Below are 15,117 nucleotides of genomic sequence, written 5' to 3'. Positions count from 1 at the left end.
ACCTTTCTAGAGACATCCTTTTTGTTACCAGTACACAAAGTAGCTTACTGGTTAAGATATTCAGTCAGCATGATGTTAGTTATTGCAGATCATATAGTCTCTAGATTATTAAAATGTATTATAATGCATATTTTAGAAGATCCATAACTATTCAGCTGTAACTATGTTTTGCTATGTTTTGTGAGATTCGAGCAAAAATGAAGTCATGTTTCTATTACTAACTATCTCTCAAATATCTTGTTTTCCCCTTCCCTTTAGATTTAAATATTTGAGGAGTTGATGCCAAGATTTACATACAAATTTTGATACAGTTTAAAATAGATCAGTGATAGTAGTCCTAGCTTTGGAATGGACTTAAAGTGCATCATATGGGGCCTCATGTTGTCTTACCCTGCTAACTTTCTAAATTATGATTCCACTCATTTTTGTCAGACTGATTCTTTTTGTTGCTAAATGTATTACCTAAGTATTAATTGTGTTGATTTTTACTGATGGCAACTTATTAGGTGTTATTTATTCCTTTTAGCCTGTAAGAAACATTGTCAATACTAAGCTGTCCTTTTAAGGAGGAAAGAAAAAGTACTTTGGGGGTTACAGATGCAAAAGTGAGTGAAGTATATTTTTAACTGGTTTAATTAAGTAAGAGCATAAATTAATTTTTTTTGCAGGTCTATACTGTCTTTTGAGGAGCCTATTCTTGCGACTACCCACTTTCAATATGCATTAGTTTACACTAGACTCACTCCAGGTAATTCCCTCAATGTGGAAAGTCAGAGGAGAATGTATGCTGGAAATCCACTTGTGCAACTGTGGTAGCTTTTGCTCTCTCCTCTTGATCTAGTTTTCCAGCTATATTATCTTCTGTCCTCAATACCATGCCATATCCCTGCATGCATGTGCCTTGCCCAAGGGAGATGTGGTATAAAAACCTCGATCTCCTATCTGCACAGCAGCCTTCTCAGTATTTGCACTTTGGTTTTTATGATACAGGGACCAAAGAAGGTCTTGGCTGGTGTTTGCTGGATCTTTTAGTCAGTGCCCTTTAGTCAGTGTCTTTGCTGCTGGGGGGATATCTTTGTTGGGAGCAAGTCAGCTGGCAGCTCAGCACTGCTGGATACCAGCCCAGCATCCAGTGGAGGGCTGTTGTCACAGACCACATCATCCTCCACCTCTCCCCATGCAACTGTTGTCAGCAGCCTCTGAACGACCATCTGCTTGGAAAATGCTCTTCAGCACATGGTAGGAACGTAGCCCTGGTGAGTGTTCTGTTTTGATTAAAATGTCTGTAGGGGAGAGAAAGGAGGCAAACAAGCAACACTGCTTCATTGCCAATACTGTGCGACAGAAGAGAAACTGCAAGGTCATAGCTCCCAAAGGTATGGACCAGTCTCCAGATCATCCACTGAATCTCATTCCTCACTGTCTCCATGTAAGACAAATGGTGAGCTCCTAAGCAGCAGGCTTCTGAGTCCTGCTCTTTGATAAACTTCCATTAGATAGATATTTCCACATGGCAGTTCAACAAAATTGGTTCTGATAAGCATCTGCACCCGTCTGTGCAGTCGTAGTCACCCCTTCCCATCCTCCCCTTCCATAGACACATTTTGATGTGGAATAGCTGCTGCATTTCATGTGTTAGATATCTAAGCCTTCTCTTTTCCCACCATCCTTGCTATGTTCTTGGAACCAGTCACTACAGCTGAGATGATTGTACTTTACTTCACCTCAATCAAACCAGTAATGTTGCATGTTTCCCACTCCCTGTTGCGTGCCTTTCTCTTCCTTCGTACCTTGATCAACCTTTGACGCACAAATTCTGTGCTTTTCTTCTTGCTTTCGTAGATCTCAAGTCTGAGAAATGTTCACCCATGATCAGACTACACTCAGCCTTCCTCAGCTGGTGGATGGTAGGATCTGGAATAGGGCCTGGCAGCTCAACAGCTGTCCTTCAGCAGGAAGTTTGGGAGTTGGGGAATTGGTTCCTGAAGTTCATGAGATTCTGTGTGAAGAGGGACATCGCTTGCTTCTTTGCATGGGACGTGCCCTGAAAGTGAGGAGGAGAGCAGTGAGAGGGCTGTGTTCAACACCCTTGCTCAGGGCTGTTGGGATGGTACTATTCTGTTGACTGTGAAAGCTGCTTGGGAGAAGGGATGAAGGCAAACCTGTCCTGCAGCACATGCTCCAACTAGTTGAGTGCTAGCATCTCATCATTACCTGAGCAATTTTAGCTGTATGTTATAATGCTTCACTTCTAGATTTGGCTGGGGAGCAGAGTAGTGGCACATGGCATATGCTTAACAAACAAGGGTGATACTATGTTCTTCAAAGACCCATCTATGTTCCAGAGTCATGCTTGCTGCAGTGTGAGGTTCTCAGTATGTGTTTGCCATTAAGAATCAGAATAGGGAAGTGCTTTTAGCACAAAGACTCAGAGACGAGCTCCTTCCTTTCCTTGTACTCCTGCTTGTACTTGCTGAATTGTCCTTTTCTTGCAGACTGGCCTAGGGACTGCTAGAAGACTGCTGTCAGAGTCCTGTCACCCTTCCTTCCTATCTTGTGGCATTAGGGACCCTTACTAGTAGTTGCTGTGACAACCTGACTCTTCTTGAAGCTCTTGAAGCAGCCCATTTGCAATGCAGCTGATAAAACCCAAGGCATTCTCTTAAAAAGTTGTTAATCCATGTGACAAAGTTGGACTTGAGTCATCTCAAAAGACAACAACAGTGCAGCTTGTCTCTAAGCACTACCAAAGACTTAACCTGTTGGCGCTGCATACCTCTGCAGTCACATCTGCTGCAGTAGCAGTCTTAGCGGTGCCTTCTTGGCAACTCCCTCCAGCACTCAGGTCCTGGACTATTCAGCACAGGCATGTCTACCGCCAGGCCATTAATGTTACATTCTTGGGCTGTGAGGACCAGGGAAGCTCTCCTGATTGAGACCAGGAGGACACGGCTGAGAGTCAATTCTGCGGGTAATTCCAGACATGAGAACCTGCAGAAAGGCAACAGGACTCTCAGCTTCCCTAGCAGCTTGTTTTGTCACATTCTTCAGTCCTCCTTCATCATCTTCCCTGGAAGAGGTGACAGCGCACCAGGCCTTGGTGGTGGGGTGGATGCACGGGAGCCAGCAGCCTTCCGCTCTTGTTGCCCTCCTGAAGCAAGAGCAGACTCATCTTGCCTGCTGTTATTAGGTTGGAGTGGCAGAGTGAATTGCCATGAAGGAAATTTATATGACCTTCTTTAAACTTACTAATTTGGCGCTTTCTACTTAAAGAAAAATAACCCCCCACTAACTTGTTACTTTGAAATAGTATGTTGTCTCTGGGCTCTGTAAAGACTTGTTGGGTCTCTTTTATTCCTTTGCCTTCCTGTGCAGCAGCTGTTTGCACAGGTGGCAGGATGTTACAGAAGTCCAGGCTGCACAGCTTGCAGAGACTGGCCTGTATCAGGGACACTGATTGTGGGTGAGGGAAGAACACTAGCAATGGAATAAGGTGTTTGTGGCTGGGAAAGCATGCTTGTAGGCTCGTGAAGGTGTTTTGTTGTGCATGTCTGACCCCTGGGTTTTTGCATATAGCTCCCAACCTCATGGGTATAGATGAGGACTTTATTTGGGAGTCTTGGAAGCAGAACAGCATCTCTCATCTTAAGGAAGAAGCAGCAGTACAGTGAGGAATAGCTGCTAATAACCTAATTTATGACAAGGGTGCTTTTGTTGTAGGAACTGAGTAGAATAGTTGAGGGCACTGAAAAAAGCAGAAGTCTTACTGTTCTCTTCAGGCTTGTGTTAGCATGAACTCTGAGCTACATGTGTACAGATAGTGTATGATACTTGTTTTCCCCTTCCCAGGAGCCAGGATTACTGATGGTGGCGGTGTAAGGCTGATCATAGGTGACCTGGGGATCCTAGCCTCATTTTATCTTCTCTGTGTAGTGGCTGGCAAGCTCTTGCAGAGCCAACATATGGCTTAGCAGTTTGCAAGATATGCAAAAGGATGTTCAGGTATAACTTGCCCAGAAAATCCTCTACCTCTGGTCAGCTGACTACAGATGATTGACTTAGATCTAAGCCCGCATTCTGTAGATCATCCTGGACCCTGATGAAGTGCATTTGTGGGTCAGTGCTTTGAGTGACCTAAAGTAGTGAGGGACATGCTGTGTTGGCTGCTGATGTGGAGACTATTATCCCCTGAGGGAAAGAGGGTCTTGGCATGTCCTAGTGAAAGATAGTAGGGTTATAAAGATACTGTGTTGTGGACTTGGCTGGTGTGGCCAGCTGCAGTGTCTGTGTTCATTATGATTGTCAACAACTCTCTGTAAAATGATAGAATGACGATAACCCTCTAGTTAATGTAATTGAAGTCCTTGCTCTGTATATCCTATCTGTTTCCTTCCCCAGGCCTTCCTCTGGAGCTGGGGAATCCTTGTGCAAGTATCCTGACAACCTTGGTAATGTTGCAGGCATGGATCATGTGCGTATGTGACCTACACTGTTGCATTGTCATCTCATCTACCAACAGGTCTATTGTGTCCAACCCTGATGATTGTCCGTTGCTTTGGTATCACAGAAGCCAGGGAAAAGCTGCAAACCAGGAAAAGCTGGGCTTCAGAAAGCGATGATGGGGATCTTCTTTATAGATTTGTCTCTCTGGATCTCAAATTTTGGGACCTAGAGCTGGTGGTTCTAGGTTCCTACGGTAGTCCCATCTATGAATCTTCATGTCTGCAGTCTTTCCTTTGTCCGAAAGTTTGGGTCAAGCTGGAGAGTATTTGAGACCGATATCTACATCTGAAGAGGAAGTGATAAAAATCTCTTGAGAGAGACTACTTCGCATTTTCTTTGGATTTGGAAGTAGTACTTGCTTCATCCATTCACTATTGATTTGCCTGATCTCATGTTTTGGAACGAGAGTGGCCATTTGACAGCAGAATGAGCAGCAACAGGCAGTGGCAGGAACATTTAGTATGCTTACATAACTAGCGCTAAGCAGCTGCTGAGGGCATGAACACGACCTTTATATATTTGCTGGTGTAAGCACAGAGTGTGCTGAAGATAAATAAAATCACAAAGTGCACAGCCAGCAGGTTGAGGGAGATGATTATTCCCCTCTATTTGGCACTTAAGAGACATGAAATACTGCATCCAGGTTTGGGTTGCCATACAAGAAAGACTGAAGTGCATGATATGTGGGGGAAGACTGAGGGAGCTAGGTTTGTTTAGCATTGAGAAGAGAAGGCAAAGATGGGATTTAGCTGTTGTCTTCCACTATCCTCATGGATGGACTTGAGTCACTGTTGGAGGTGCACTGCAAATAGATGAAATGCTCAGAGGTTGCTGGAAGGAAAAGTCTAAGTAGGTAGATGGAAGAAATTTTTCTCGGTGAGGGTGTTTAAGCACTAGAACAGGTTGCACAGAGGGGCTGTGGAAACGCCATCCTTGGAGGTATCCAAAACTTGTCTGCGCAAGGCCCTGAGCAGCCTGATTTAGCTCTGAAGTTGGGTCCGCTTTCAGCAAGGAATTTGACCAGATGACCTGCAGAGGTCCCTTCCAGCCTGAGTTATTCTGTGATCATAGAATAAAATATGCAGTGTATCCTTGCTGCATATTAGCCTCTGCCTTTTCTGTGATGACACAAAGCTCTGAAGTAGCCTTTTCACCATAGCACCTTCTAGTTGATGTGCAGCATAGGCAATATAGAAGATGCTGAAACTTCTAACATTGTAGAGCCTAGCTAGTCCACTTTGACCTCAAGCACAGGGTTTGTTCTCAGATGTGCATAAAATACACTGTAGGTGTAGTGTCTGCATACATTTTGCTGGATGTATTTTATAATTGGCTGGTTCCCTGAAATAGAAGTTTGGTTTAAAGGGTTGCTGGGTAATTTGTTTCCTGGAACAACTTTGTGGATAACAAAAGTGAACACAGGTAGACAATGGTAAAGAAAGTGTTGCAGGAATAATAATTGGAAAGATAAAATAAAACACTCATTCATACAGCTGGGAACGGCAACTGTGAAATAAAATAAATTTGATCTGGGGACACAGAGGTTGAGAAGACAGTATAAGGGAAAGCATTCAGTCTGTTTTCAAACTCTTGTGGTGTTTCAGTACATAATAAGTATAAAGCTTTATTCTGGATGAGCTGTCAGTATAAATTGGGAACACTTGTCGGTAACAGTTATGAAGATTGCCTTGAATTTTATTAGTCTGGAAAAAACACTGATAGTAGAATGAATCAGATGAAAACCTTCAAGCTGACTGGAGAGAGGGCATTCCAGCAGCAATTGAGTTTGTTTTTTTTACTCATTCTGATATGAGTAGTTTATCAATTAGTTACGGAGCACAGTAATCTTTCCTAAACCAATACTGAACATTTTCTGTAGCATCTATGAAGACAGTTACAAAAAAACCCCAAAACCCAACTTTCTTGCTTATGAAGTCAGTCCTGAACTTACAGTAGTCACTATTGCTCATATTCCACTTTCTAAGCTAATAAAAATTCTCCAGGACTCTGTTTTCTTCTCTGCCTATCTCAGTGACTGCTGACTTTCGAAACTGTAAAGAATAGTTTGCTGTTAACAACTGTCTTCTGTGGCTAAGCCTAGACTGAAGGTCTTAAATAGGTGGGAAGCTTCGGTAAAAATAACTGTGCCATTTACACTTAGAGCTTTCAATAATAAATGGCTAGCTAGGTCACATGATTTTGTGTACCTTGCTAAGATGTGTCTTATGTTAAGTTGTAAACCCGCATGTGTTTGTAGAATTTTACTGCTTTTTGCAGCAAATTGGACACAAATTGAAGAGGCTAGTCTGAGAATAGGGTATTACAATAACTTGTTCATCATGCGATCCACTCATTTAGAAAATAATTCATCTGGTGTGCAGGGGAGTGCAAAGAAAGTAGTACTGTTCTTTAATGCTCCTCTCTAGTAACAGCTGATGGTAGTTTGATTTGATGGCCAGTTGACTGGTAGAGGGTTATGTTTACCTGAGGTTAGGAAAGTTGGCAGATGTATAAATAGAAGCAAAAGATGGTTTGCTGTCAGATATTGTGGATCCTCTTTGACAGGTTAAGGTTGACTTTCTTATGAAATTGGTCTCCTGAACAAGTAAGCCACCTTCTTCTCCAAAACAGGAACAAAATAAATGTACAGAACTCCCTTTTCTCCTACTAAAACTTTGATTTTATGGAAGGTAATACCAAGTTATAATTAGAAACCTGCAGCTGTTACTTAGAATGTGTGGCCTCCATCCCAGTGGTGCTTGCATACCTCCCAGTTGATTAAAAATAGAGATAGATAGTGGTAGAAATAGTATTAGAAATCATTTGCCTAAAATAAATGCCACTATGTATGTAAAAGATTATTGAAGAAGTGTAAAGTTAAAGTCTTAAGGTTAAATTAGTGGGTATATGTTTTCTTGGAAGTATGGCTTGTCTGCATAGTATGCACGCAGAGAAAGGGGGGGAGTGAGACTGAATTGTGGTTAGAATTTGAAATGGTTACCACTAACTGGAAAAAAAAGAAAAAGACAGTGTTGGGAGTTCCCTCAAGCACACTGAGGTAAGATTTGGATCGTCCTCAAGACAGCTGTTTTCTGCCTGGAAGGATCATTTTATTCTGCATGTATTTATATTTGCTAATGAAAGTAACTATCTAAAATACACCAGTGCTTTTCTTTACTCAGATATCTTGGTCTTGCTGACCTGACTGCAGGAATGGTGAAAGCTGCTGGAGTTAAGCTACCAGGTTGACTTGTAAATCAGTATAGGAACTCTTTAGGTTTTCTTTCCTGTTAATAAATAGATGCACAGCTGAAGGCTTTGACCTGTCTGAAGGTATTTGTGCCTGTTTGGCCTGCTGTTAAAGCTTTTGCTTGTTTGTTTTGTTTTTTGTTTGTTTGTTTTGAGGGTCTTTGAGATGGACGGTTCTACCAGTCGCACAGGAAATTTTTGTGCCTTTAGAAAGTCCTTTCTGTTAATTATTTGATATTTCAGGACAGATAAACTTGCAGCCCCACATACTAGATTGAAGTGTAAATTCAAATAACCTTCCTTTATCCTGTTAGACCTTATAGCAATATAAATAGGATTATCAGTCAAAGGTAAAAGAGAAGTTAAAAAATGTAATGCTTGCACAAACTTAATACAGTTGCTGATGTGGTTTATTGTAGTTTGACTTGGAACAATCTGTTTGCCATATTGGACAAGGAAGGGGATGAAATTGGCTATAAAATGGCAATAAACCAAAAGATTACCTGGATCCTAATCTCAATTTGCCTGGAATGTTAGTAGTCCAAACAAAAACTATAAAGTATACCTGACTTTATTGCTAGCAGATACAGAGAGATCAAGTAATGATATAGATTGTAGAAAAGGATTTATCCCTGTTATGTTTTTGCTTTCTAGAGGTAAGAAGAATTGTGTCTGTCTGCTGTTATTTTAGTTGAAAACCTCACCCAGACTGAAACAGTGACTTACTTTGTGCAAGAGTTCACAAATTCTTATGCAGTGTTCCAACAGCGATCTGATAATTTGCATCATTGTGTCAATGTATTTCTTTTTTTTTTCCCCCCTCCCTCTTTTCAGTGAAGCTGGGGTTGTGCCTGAAGGTGATCTGCTGTAGACGTGGCACATGTTTTGAGACCTTTTGGATGAAAACAAAAATGGAAGACGACTAATGTTTGTGTTTTGATCCCTTTCTGATAAGGAAGGAATACTTGTAAAGCGCATTCAAATCCCAGAAGAAAAATCACCCTTCTCCATCTTACCTTCCCTGCTGTGGATGCTCAAAATTGAAATTACAACTAATGAGAGAGACTTGGGTAAAAGCAGCAGAGAGAGCAGTGTAGTATCAGTAAAAACGATTTTTGCCATATTGTCTTTGGAAATTGATTTTTCTTGTTTTGAAGCATTGACTAATAATTGGAGGTTCCTGGAACAGCTGGTAGGGAGGTTGTCATCTCCTGCCCACCCTATAGGAAGAGCAGTGTCAATAGCCTTTCTTAGCAGTGCAGCAGCAAGAACAGCAAATAAACAGGAGAGAAGGGGTGGGAAAGAGGTGTGTGATGAGAAAGCCTATGAACTCCGCAATGGCTGAGTTTTTAGTAGCGTGAAAGACTGTGAGAAGGTGGCTGCAGAAACTTGACTGGGCTCTCATTTGGGAGTGACAGAAACTAGTGTGGCTCTTCAGATTTTTCAGGGTGTTTAAAGACCTGTAGGAGACGACTGAATTTCAGCTTGTTTGGGGGAACCATCCAACTACAGTTCTGAAGTGGGATTTGTCTGAAAAAATTAAGTATTCGTTTTGCCTGGATTAGTCTCACAAATAGGGTTAATATTTATCTAGCTGCTCTCCAGCCAGTCTTAATTTTCCAGTTTGACCTTGCCCTGGAATTTGAATCTTTCTTCCACATAGCTGGAGTATATTACCAGTAAGCTGGGGGTCAGACGAACTGATCAAATTTGAATTTATAAATACTGATTAAAATGTCAGCATCAAGCAAAATTTCTGTTTTTGAGACTCTTAATTGCATGAGGGACAGGAGATGTGGAATCATTAGCAGAGCAGATACAAACTAGCCTTTTTCTACAAAAGAGAGATGTGTGTTGAAGGCCAAAAAGGGGGAGTTTTGCTACTGCTGCTCCAGGTAGATCTGGGGGAAGAGTGGATTATGTTGTTCCTGGCCTGCCCAGGAATGTCATGCTACCATTGCGTGTTAAGAGTAGCTGCAGGCCTCAGCTCTGTGGCTCTTAGAGGTGAGGCCACACCGGACAAGACTTGTGACTCAGGTCAGTACAGCTTAAAATTTGATTCCAGTGTACTCTTCCCTGTCAGCATGCATGGTCTGTGCAAGCTGATGTTTGTGAATGTGTCAAGACCGAGCAGGGCTGGCATTTTGCTAGTAGTCAGTCCTGGGAAAAAATAAACATGTTTGTGGACTTTTATCTTAGCTCTTTCCATCCAGTGCAAAAGGCCTGATGAAAACTTGCAGTCAAAGCCTAAATGCAAGCAAGTTTCTTCCATGCTGAAGACCGGTTTAATCATTTTATCTTCTTCTTACTGACTTGGATAGCAGTTTAGGAGCAGCTGCTGAATATATTCATTTTATAATACAAAACTTTGTCAGCTACCATGATCTGAAGCTGGGAAAAGTAAGGCAATTAGGTTCCTGTAGGCATAATGCTCTCCAGTAACTGTGTTGTCAGGTAGTATCGTACTAGTGCTGAAACCAGCTGCTGCATGCTGCTTTGCGTTGCTTTTTTTTTTCCTTCCTTTTAAAGGTAGTCAAATGTCTGTGAAGGTATGCCTGTATGAAAGTCACTGCTCTGCTCTCTGGTGAAGGAACCTGGGGAGGTCCTTGGCTTTGCTCAAAATGGATTCAGGATTTTTCAAATCTAAAATGTACTGAATAGTGGTGGTGTTTATATTTGTTCAGCTGAACAGTTGCACCAGCAGCTGGTGTTTAATGTCTTGTGTGATTTCTCCTCCTGCTTCCCCCTTAATATATGGTAGCACTCTTAAAGTACAGAGATGGGAATATTTGTGTAAGCTTGGTAGATGGACTCTATATTGTACTGGTGTTTCAAGCACTTTGCAGTCAGTTTGTTTTCTCTGCTAGTCCTGTGGTGATGTGGTGCTTTGCCAATGGGTAAAATAGATTGTGCAACAGCAGGTCAAAATGGAGCGTGGATTTTCTAACGCTAGGTTAGATGAAATGATTTTGTGTACTTTGAAGTGGAAAATTCAATCAGAACTTTCTCCCTTTTTGTTTAAAGAAACATAGTTATTTATTGATTTAGTCAGACTAAGAAAGTACAGAATGCAACATGGTAGGCAACAAATAAAACGTAAAGTAATATTTTTCTACTTCATTTTACTGTGAAGTACTTGAAAGAATTAAAGATCAAACCGCTATAAAATGAACGCATACTAAGATTTACTGCATTAATGTTGGCAAGTATCAAATTACTCCCTTTCAAAAGGGTTTGAGCTTCTCATTTAAGGAGGCTTTCACCTTTTATTAATAGCAGTAACTACTCTCTGAGTAAGCCACATTGCATTAGTGGTGTTAGGAAGCAGAGTTCGTGTGTTTTGTGACTGCTGCTTTCAGCTGAGAACTTGAGATGTAGTCCCACTGTATAATGCTAGTAAGGATGGTCTGCATAATTCTTAACTGCATTACCGTTTCTCATTTCTCTCATTTCTCAACGGGTTACTGATGCAAAGCAGTGGTTTTTTTTTTTTTTTTTTTTTTTTTTTTTTTTTTTTTTTAAATTGCATTTTTATGTCCCTGAACCATTGAATATTTATGAATTTAGGTGGTGTAAATTAGACATACCAGTAAGACTGCTTTTTTAAAAACTTGGCTTTTCTCCTCCTCATTTATATTCTATGTGATAAACTTTATTCCCATGAAGGATATGTTTTGGTGCGCACTTGTGAACCTGCTAAACACTGCTGAGAAGGAATATGGAGTATGAGTGTTCGTAGTCCTCCTGTTTTGTTTTGCTTTCTGGCCAAGTCTGTTTCTCTTTCCAAGGAAAATAAAGAGATTGTACTCAAAACATCTTCTACTGACTGGCTTGTGCCGTATACTGCCTTTTCAGAGAATATCTGACTCTTAGGCATTAATCTAGGTTCTTGCTACTGTGTCTGGACCATTTCGATACTTTCTCTACTTAAAAACACTAGTTAAAGCCTATACATTCTGGTGTAGGAGCTGTTATTCTCTTTAATTTCTATTAATTTAGTTCAAAATTTTAATGATTACAGCATTATTTGAATGGTATATCTTAAATAATATCATTCTTAATGAGTGAATTCTTTTGGTTGCTAGATCTTATTGCAGACCCTGTCACTGGAAGATCTTCAGACAATACCCCTAGGATCATTCTGAAATATTTCATGTTGTTCCAGGGGGATCAGTGTATTCTAGGGCTAAGAGAGTGTGTAGAAGAATGGGTGGCAAAGTGAAACTCATCTAAGTGCTGTTTACTCATTCATTCTAGTCTATTATAAATCTTAATGTTGCCATAGTATCTAGTTCATCTGTAGGAAAATACATATAGATTGTTTAAATTGGTTCCATATTGCACAGGATAGAGAGACTGATTTCTTTTTTTGTATGTTTTACTTACGCTGTTAGACAGTCTTGTCAATCCAGTTAATTTGCATCTAAATTGGTAATGTCTAGCTTTAAGTAGGCTTTTGGGTATTCCTTTTACATCACATTTCACTACTTCTAGAGTGGGTCCATAGATATGTTTCTATTTTGAAAGAGGCAGTCAGCAGTGCCTGTAACAAAAGCATGCAAGTTAATTGAGGAGACAAAAATGAATTGTGTGAAATGCAGAATATCGACGTACAGAAAATGTGACCTTTTCTGGTTAAATCTGAGTGTAAGTGGCTCTTTAATTTCATAATATATCTCCTGTTAAAATCTGCAGTAGGTGTTGCTGATTTGTTACTTGAGTTTGTTATTTGTGTGGGTTTTTTAGTGTTTGGCGGGGGGAGAGTTAATATGTCCAATAATATCTTTGTACACTGAAGTGCATATTTAAAATATTAAAAAGCAGCCTTGCATCTTTTGCCAAGGACTGTACAGAAAATTGTTGGAACCATCTGTAGGCGATGATGAAGAGCTGTGCGTGGAGTTTTGCTTCCTGAATAGTATTAACTACCTTCCAAAGCTTGCAAATGCAGAAGTGGCAATTTTAATTCATGAAAATGCTTGTGAAGAGATGGCTTTTGATTTACTTGATGTGGGTACACACTAAGCAAAAAAACCTTGGGAAACTGGTGGCTGCATCTGTATGACTAGAAAGAATAGGAAAGCCAGGCTTTACCATGAAGTATGAATAATGCTTTGCTCCTTGGCAGCTAGTGCAAAAAGGGAATGATGGTGATCTTAACTGGGACTTGTGTTACCAGTGATGAAGGCATTGGTACAGATTAGTTTTCTTAAGAAAAATAATTACAGAATTACATCTTAGACCAGCCAGATCAGACTAAAGTTTTTGAGAAAGACAGTTTAGCAGATGAGCTAGCTTGGGCCATCTTGAATTGAGAACAAATTTACAGTTATCATTGTTCCGTAAGATGCCAGATCTGAGTGAGGAAGTCTTGATTTACAAAGAGAGCTGAACATCTTTCACCTCCTTTTTGAAAATTGGTTAATTCTGCCTTGAACTGTAATATAAAGTCAACGGTCATGCTTAAAATTCAACTAGTGTTAATGGAAAACCATTTCTGAGACAAAGAAACTTACCATTCTTGGAACCAGGAAACATTATAAGTTACTGTAAGAGCAAAGGATAGCTTCGATGGAGCCAAAATTACAGCAGGGGAGAGACCTTTAATGGTAGTGTGGGACACTAATGCTCTGAGCATCTGATGTGACTCATTTATTTCCATACTGAACCCCTTGATAATGTCTTCTGCGAATTTGAAGAACACAATGGTGGTAAACCTGTAAGCAATCAAATAAAAAGCAAAACCACCCTTTGTCTCACTTACAAAATATTTTGAATAGATTAGTGTAATGGCTTGATATATTAATCTTACAAAGAGGTCACGATTAGCTCATAAAAAGCTCCTGCACAGTGGAACAGTTTTCCTAGATAGATCAAAGCAATCCTGTGTTAAATTACTCTCCCTGATTCCCCCCCGCCCCCCCCCCCCATTCCCAGATTGGAATGCAAGATCTGCTGTCATCTCCTAACTTTGCTTCTGCAAAAACATAGTAACACTTAAGAAGAAAAGCCTCCATATTCATCCCTCAGAGTACTAACTCTTGCTGTCAGTGGATATGGTAAGAAGGCAAATTGTGTGCCATGGCTGATTTCCTTCTGCCCCCACACTGTTACTAGTGCAGTGTGTTAAGGCCTAACACATATTATCAGAAAGCCTTCAAATGTTCATGGCCTATGAAGAATGGGTAGAGCAACAGTGGAAAAAAAACCCCAGTATTAATCTTAGTACATATAAGCTTTCACCTGCTGAAGAATGCATTACTGAAATTTTCTTAAAAGTTTGTTTTTCAGGGTATTTCACTGAGAACTGAAAACTCTCTAAGATGTCCAAATATTTGAGAATCTTGCAACTGTTGTTAGAAGAAGGAGCAAACTGCTGCTATGGTTTTGAAAGCTACCTCAATTGACAACATTGGCTACATCTTTAGCAACTTATGAATGTACCAGCTTTTTATTGATTCTTGAAAACTGAACCCAGCAACAAGCAATAAGTTAATTGCATCTTTTCTTCCCCCCTGTATAGGGGAGGAAATCGAATATTTTGAATTTTCTGTAACTTACTAGTCATACATAAAAGAAACTAAATGAAGTTGGTGTTTTATAAGTCACTACTGTTATGTAAACCTTTTTATTTAAACTTTGTTGTAGGTCAAAGTCTTTACTTCCCTAACTGGAAGCAGAGTTTAAATAACAGAATTAATGTTTTATTCAGTTAGTGTTTTTTGTAAGACTGGGTATCTACACCTTGCCATGTTTATTAAACTTGTCCGCATTGAAATGTCAAACAGATGTGTAGGACCAGAGACAGAATCAAATTCTGGATTTGTAGTGGTAATAATAATAGCTGAAATAATCAAAAAGCATCTGTGGTTGTAAAAGCATATTATTGATGGTAAAAAGCACAGAGCATAACATGTGAACTGATCAGTGATTGCTGTTGTTAAATCAGGTGTCTTGCTGCATCATTGTAGCAATCTGGCACAGACTTGCACAGATCTCTTAACCTGAGACAAAGCTTATTTTGTTTTCACACCACAGTTTTGAAAAGCAAAGGGCCTCAAGGGCAAGAGTCTCTGGTTCTTAAGTTTGCTTTGTGTGATTGCTGTGGAATCAAACAGCCGAGCCTAAAACCAGCCAAACCGGCCAGAGGGAGGATTCCACACAGGGCAAGAGCAAAAGAGCGTAGAGTTGTCGTCTGGGGCAGAGCTGGTCCCTGAGAACCATACAGAGTGCTTGTGAAGGATTATGTTTTTATGTGTGTGTTGTTTTGGTTTTTTTGTGTGTTGTTTTGGTTTTTTTGTGTTCCAGGGTCTTTCCTGATAAGTACTTGACCTGAAGATCTTGATACCACCAAGTTCTACTGTC

General features: G+C 40.3%; 1 protein-coding gene across 3 annotated transcripts in view; it reads left to right on the top strand.

Moving 5' to 3' along the window:
* Nucleotides 1-15,117, top strand: part of LOC112987026 (microtubule-associated serine/threonine-protein kinase 4) — a 290,231-nt gene that overhangs the window by 112,835 nt on the left and 162,279 nt on the right. The gene's annotated exons all lie outside the window — the stretch shown is intronic.

This window comes from Dromaius novaehollandiae, chromosome Z, assembly GCF_036370855.1.
Source record: "Dromaius novaehollandiae isolate bDroNov1 chromosome Z, bDroNov1.hap1, whole genome shotgun sequence".
Taxonomy (NCBI): Eukaryota; Metazoa; Chordata; class Aves; order Casuariiformes; family Dromaiidae; genus Dromaius; species Dromaius novaehollandiae.
The sequence above is the reverse complement of the archived record's forward strand: the minus strand, read 5'-3'. Positions and strand labels throughout refer to the sequence as shown.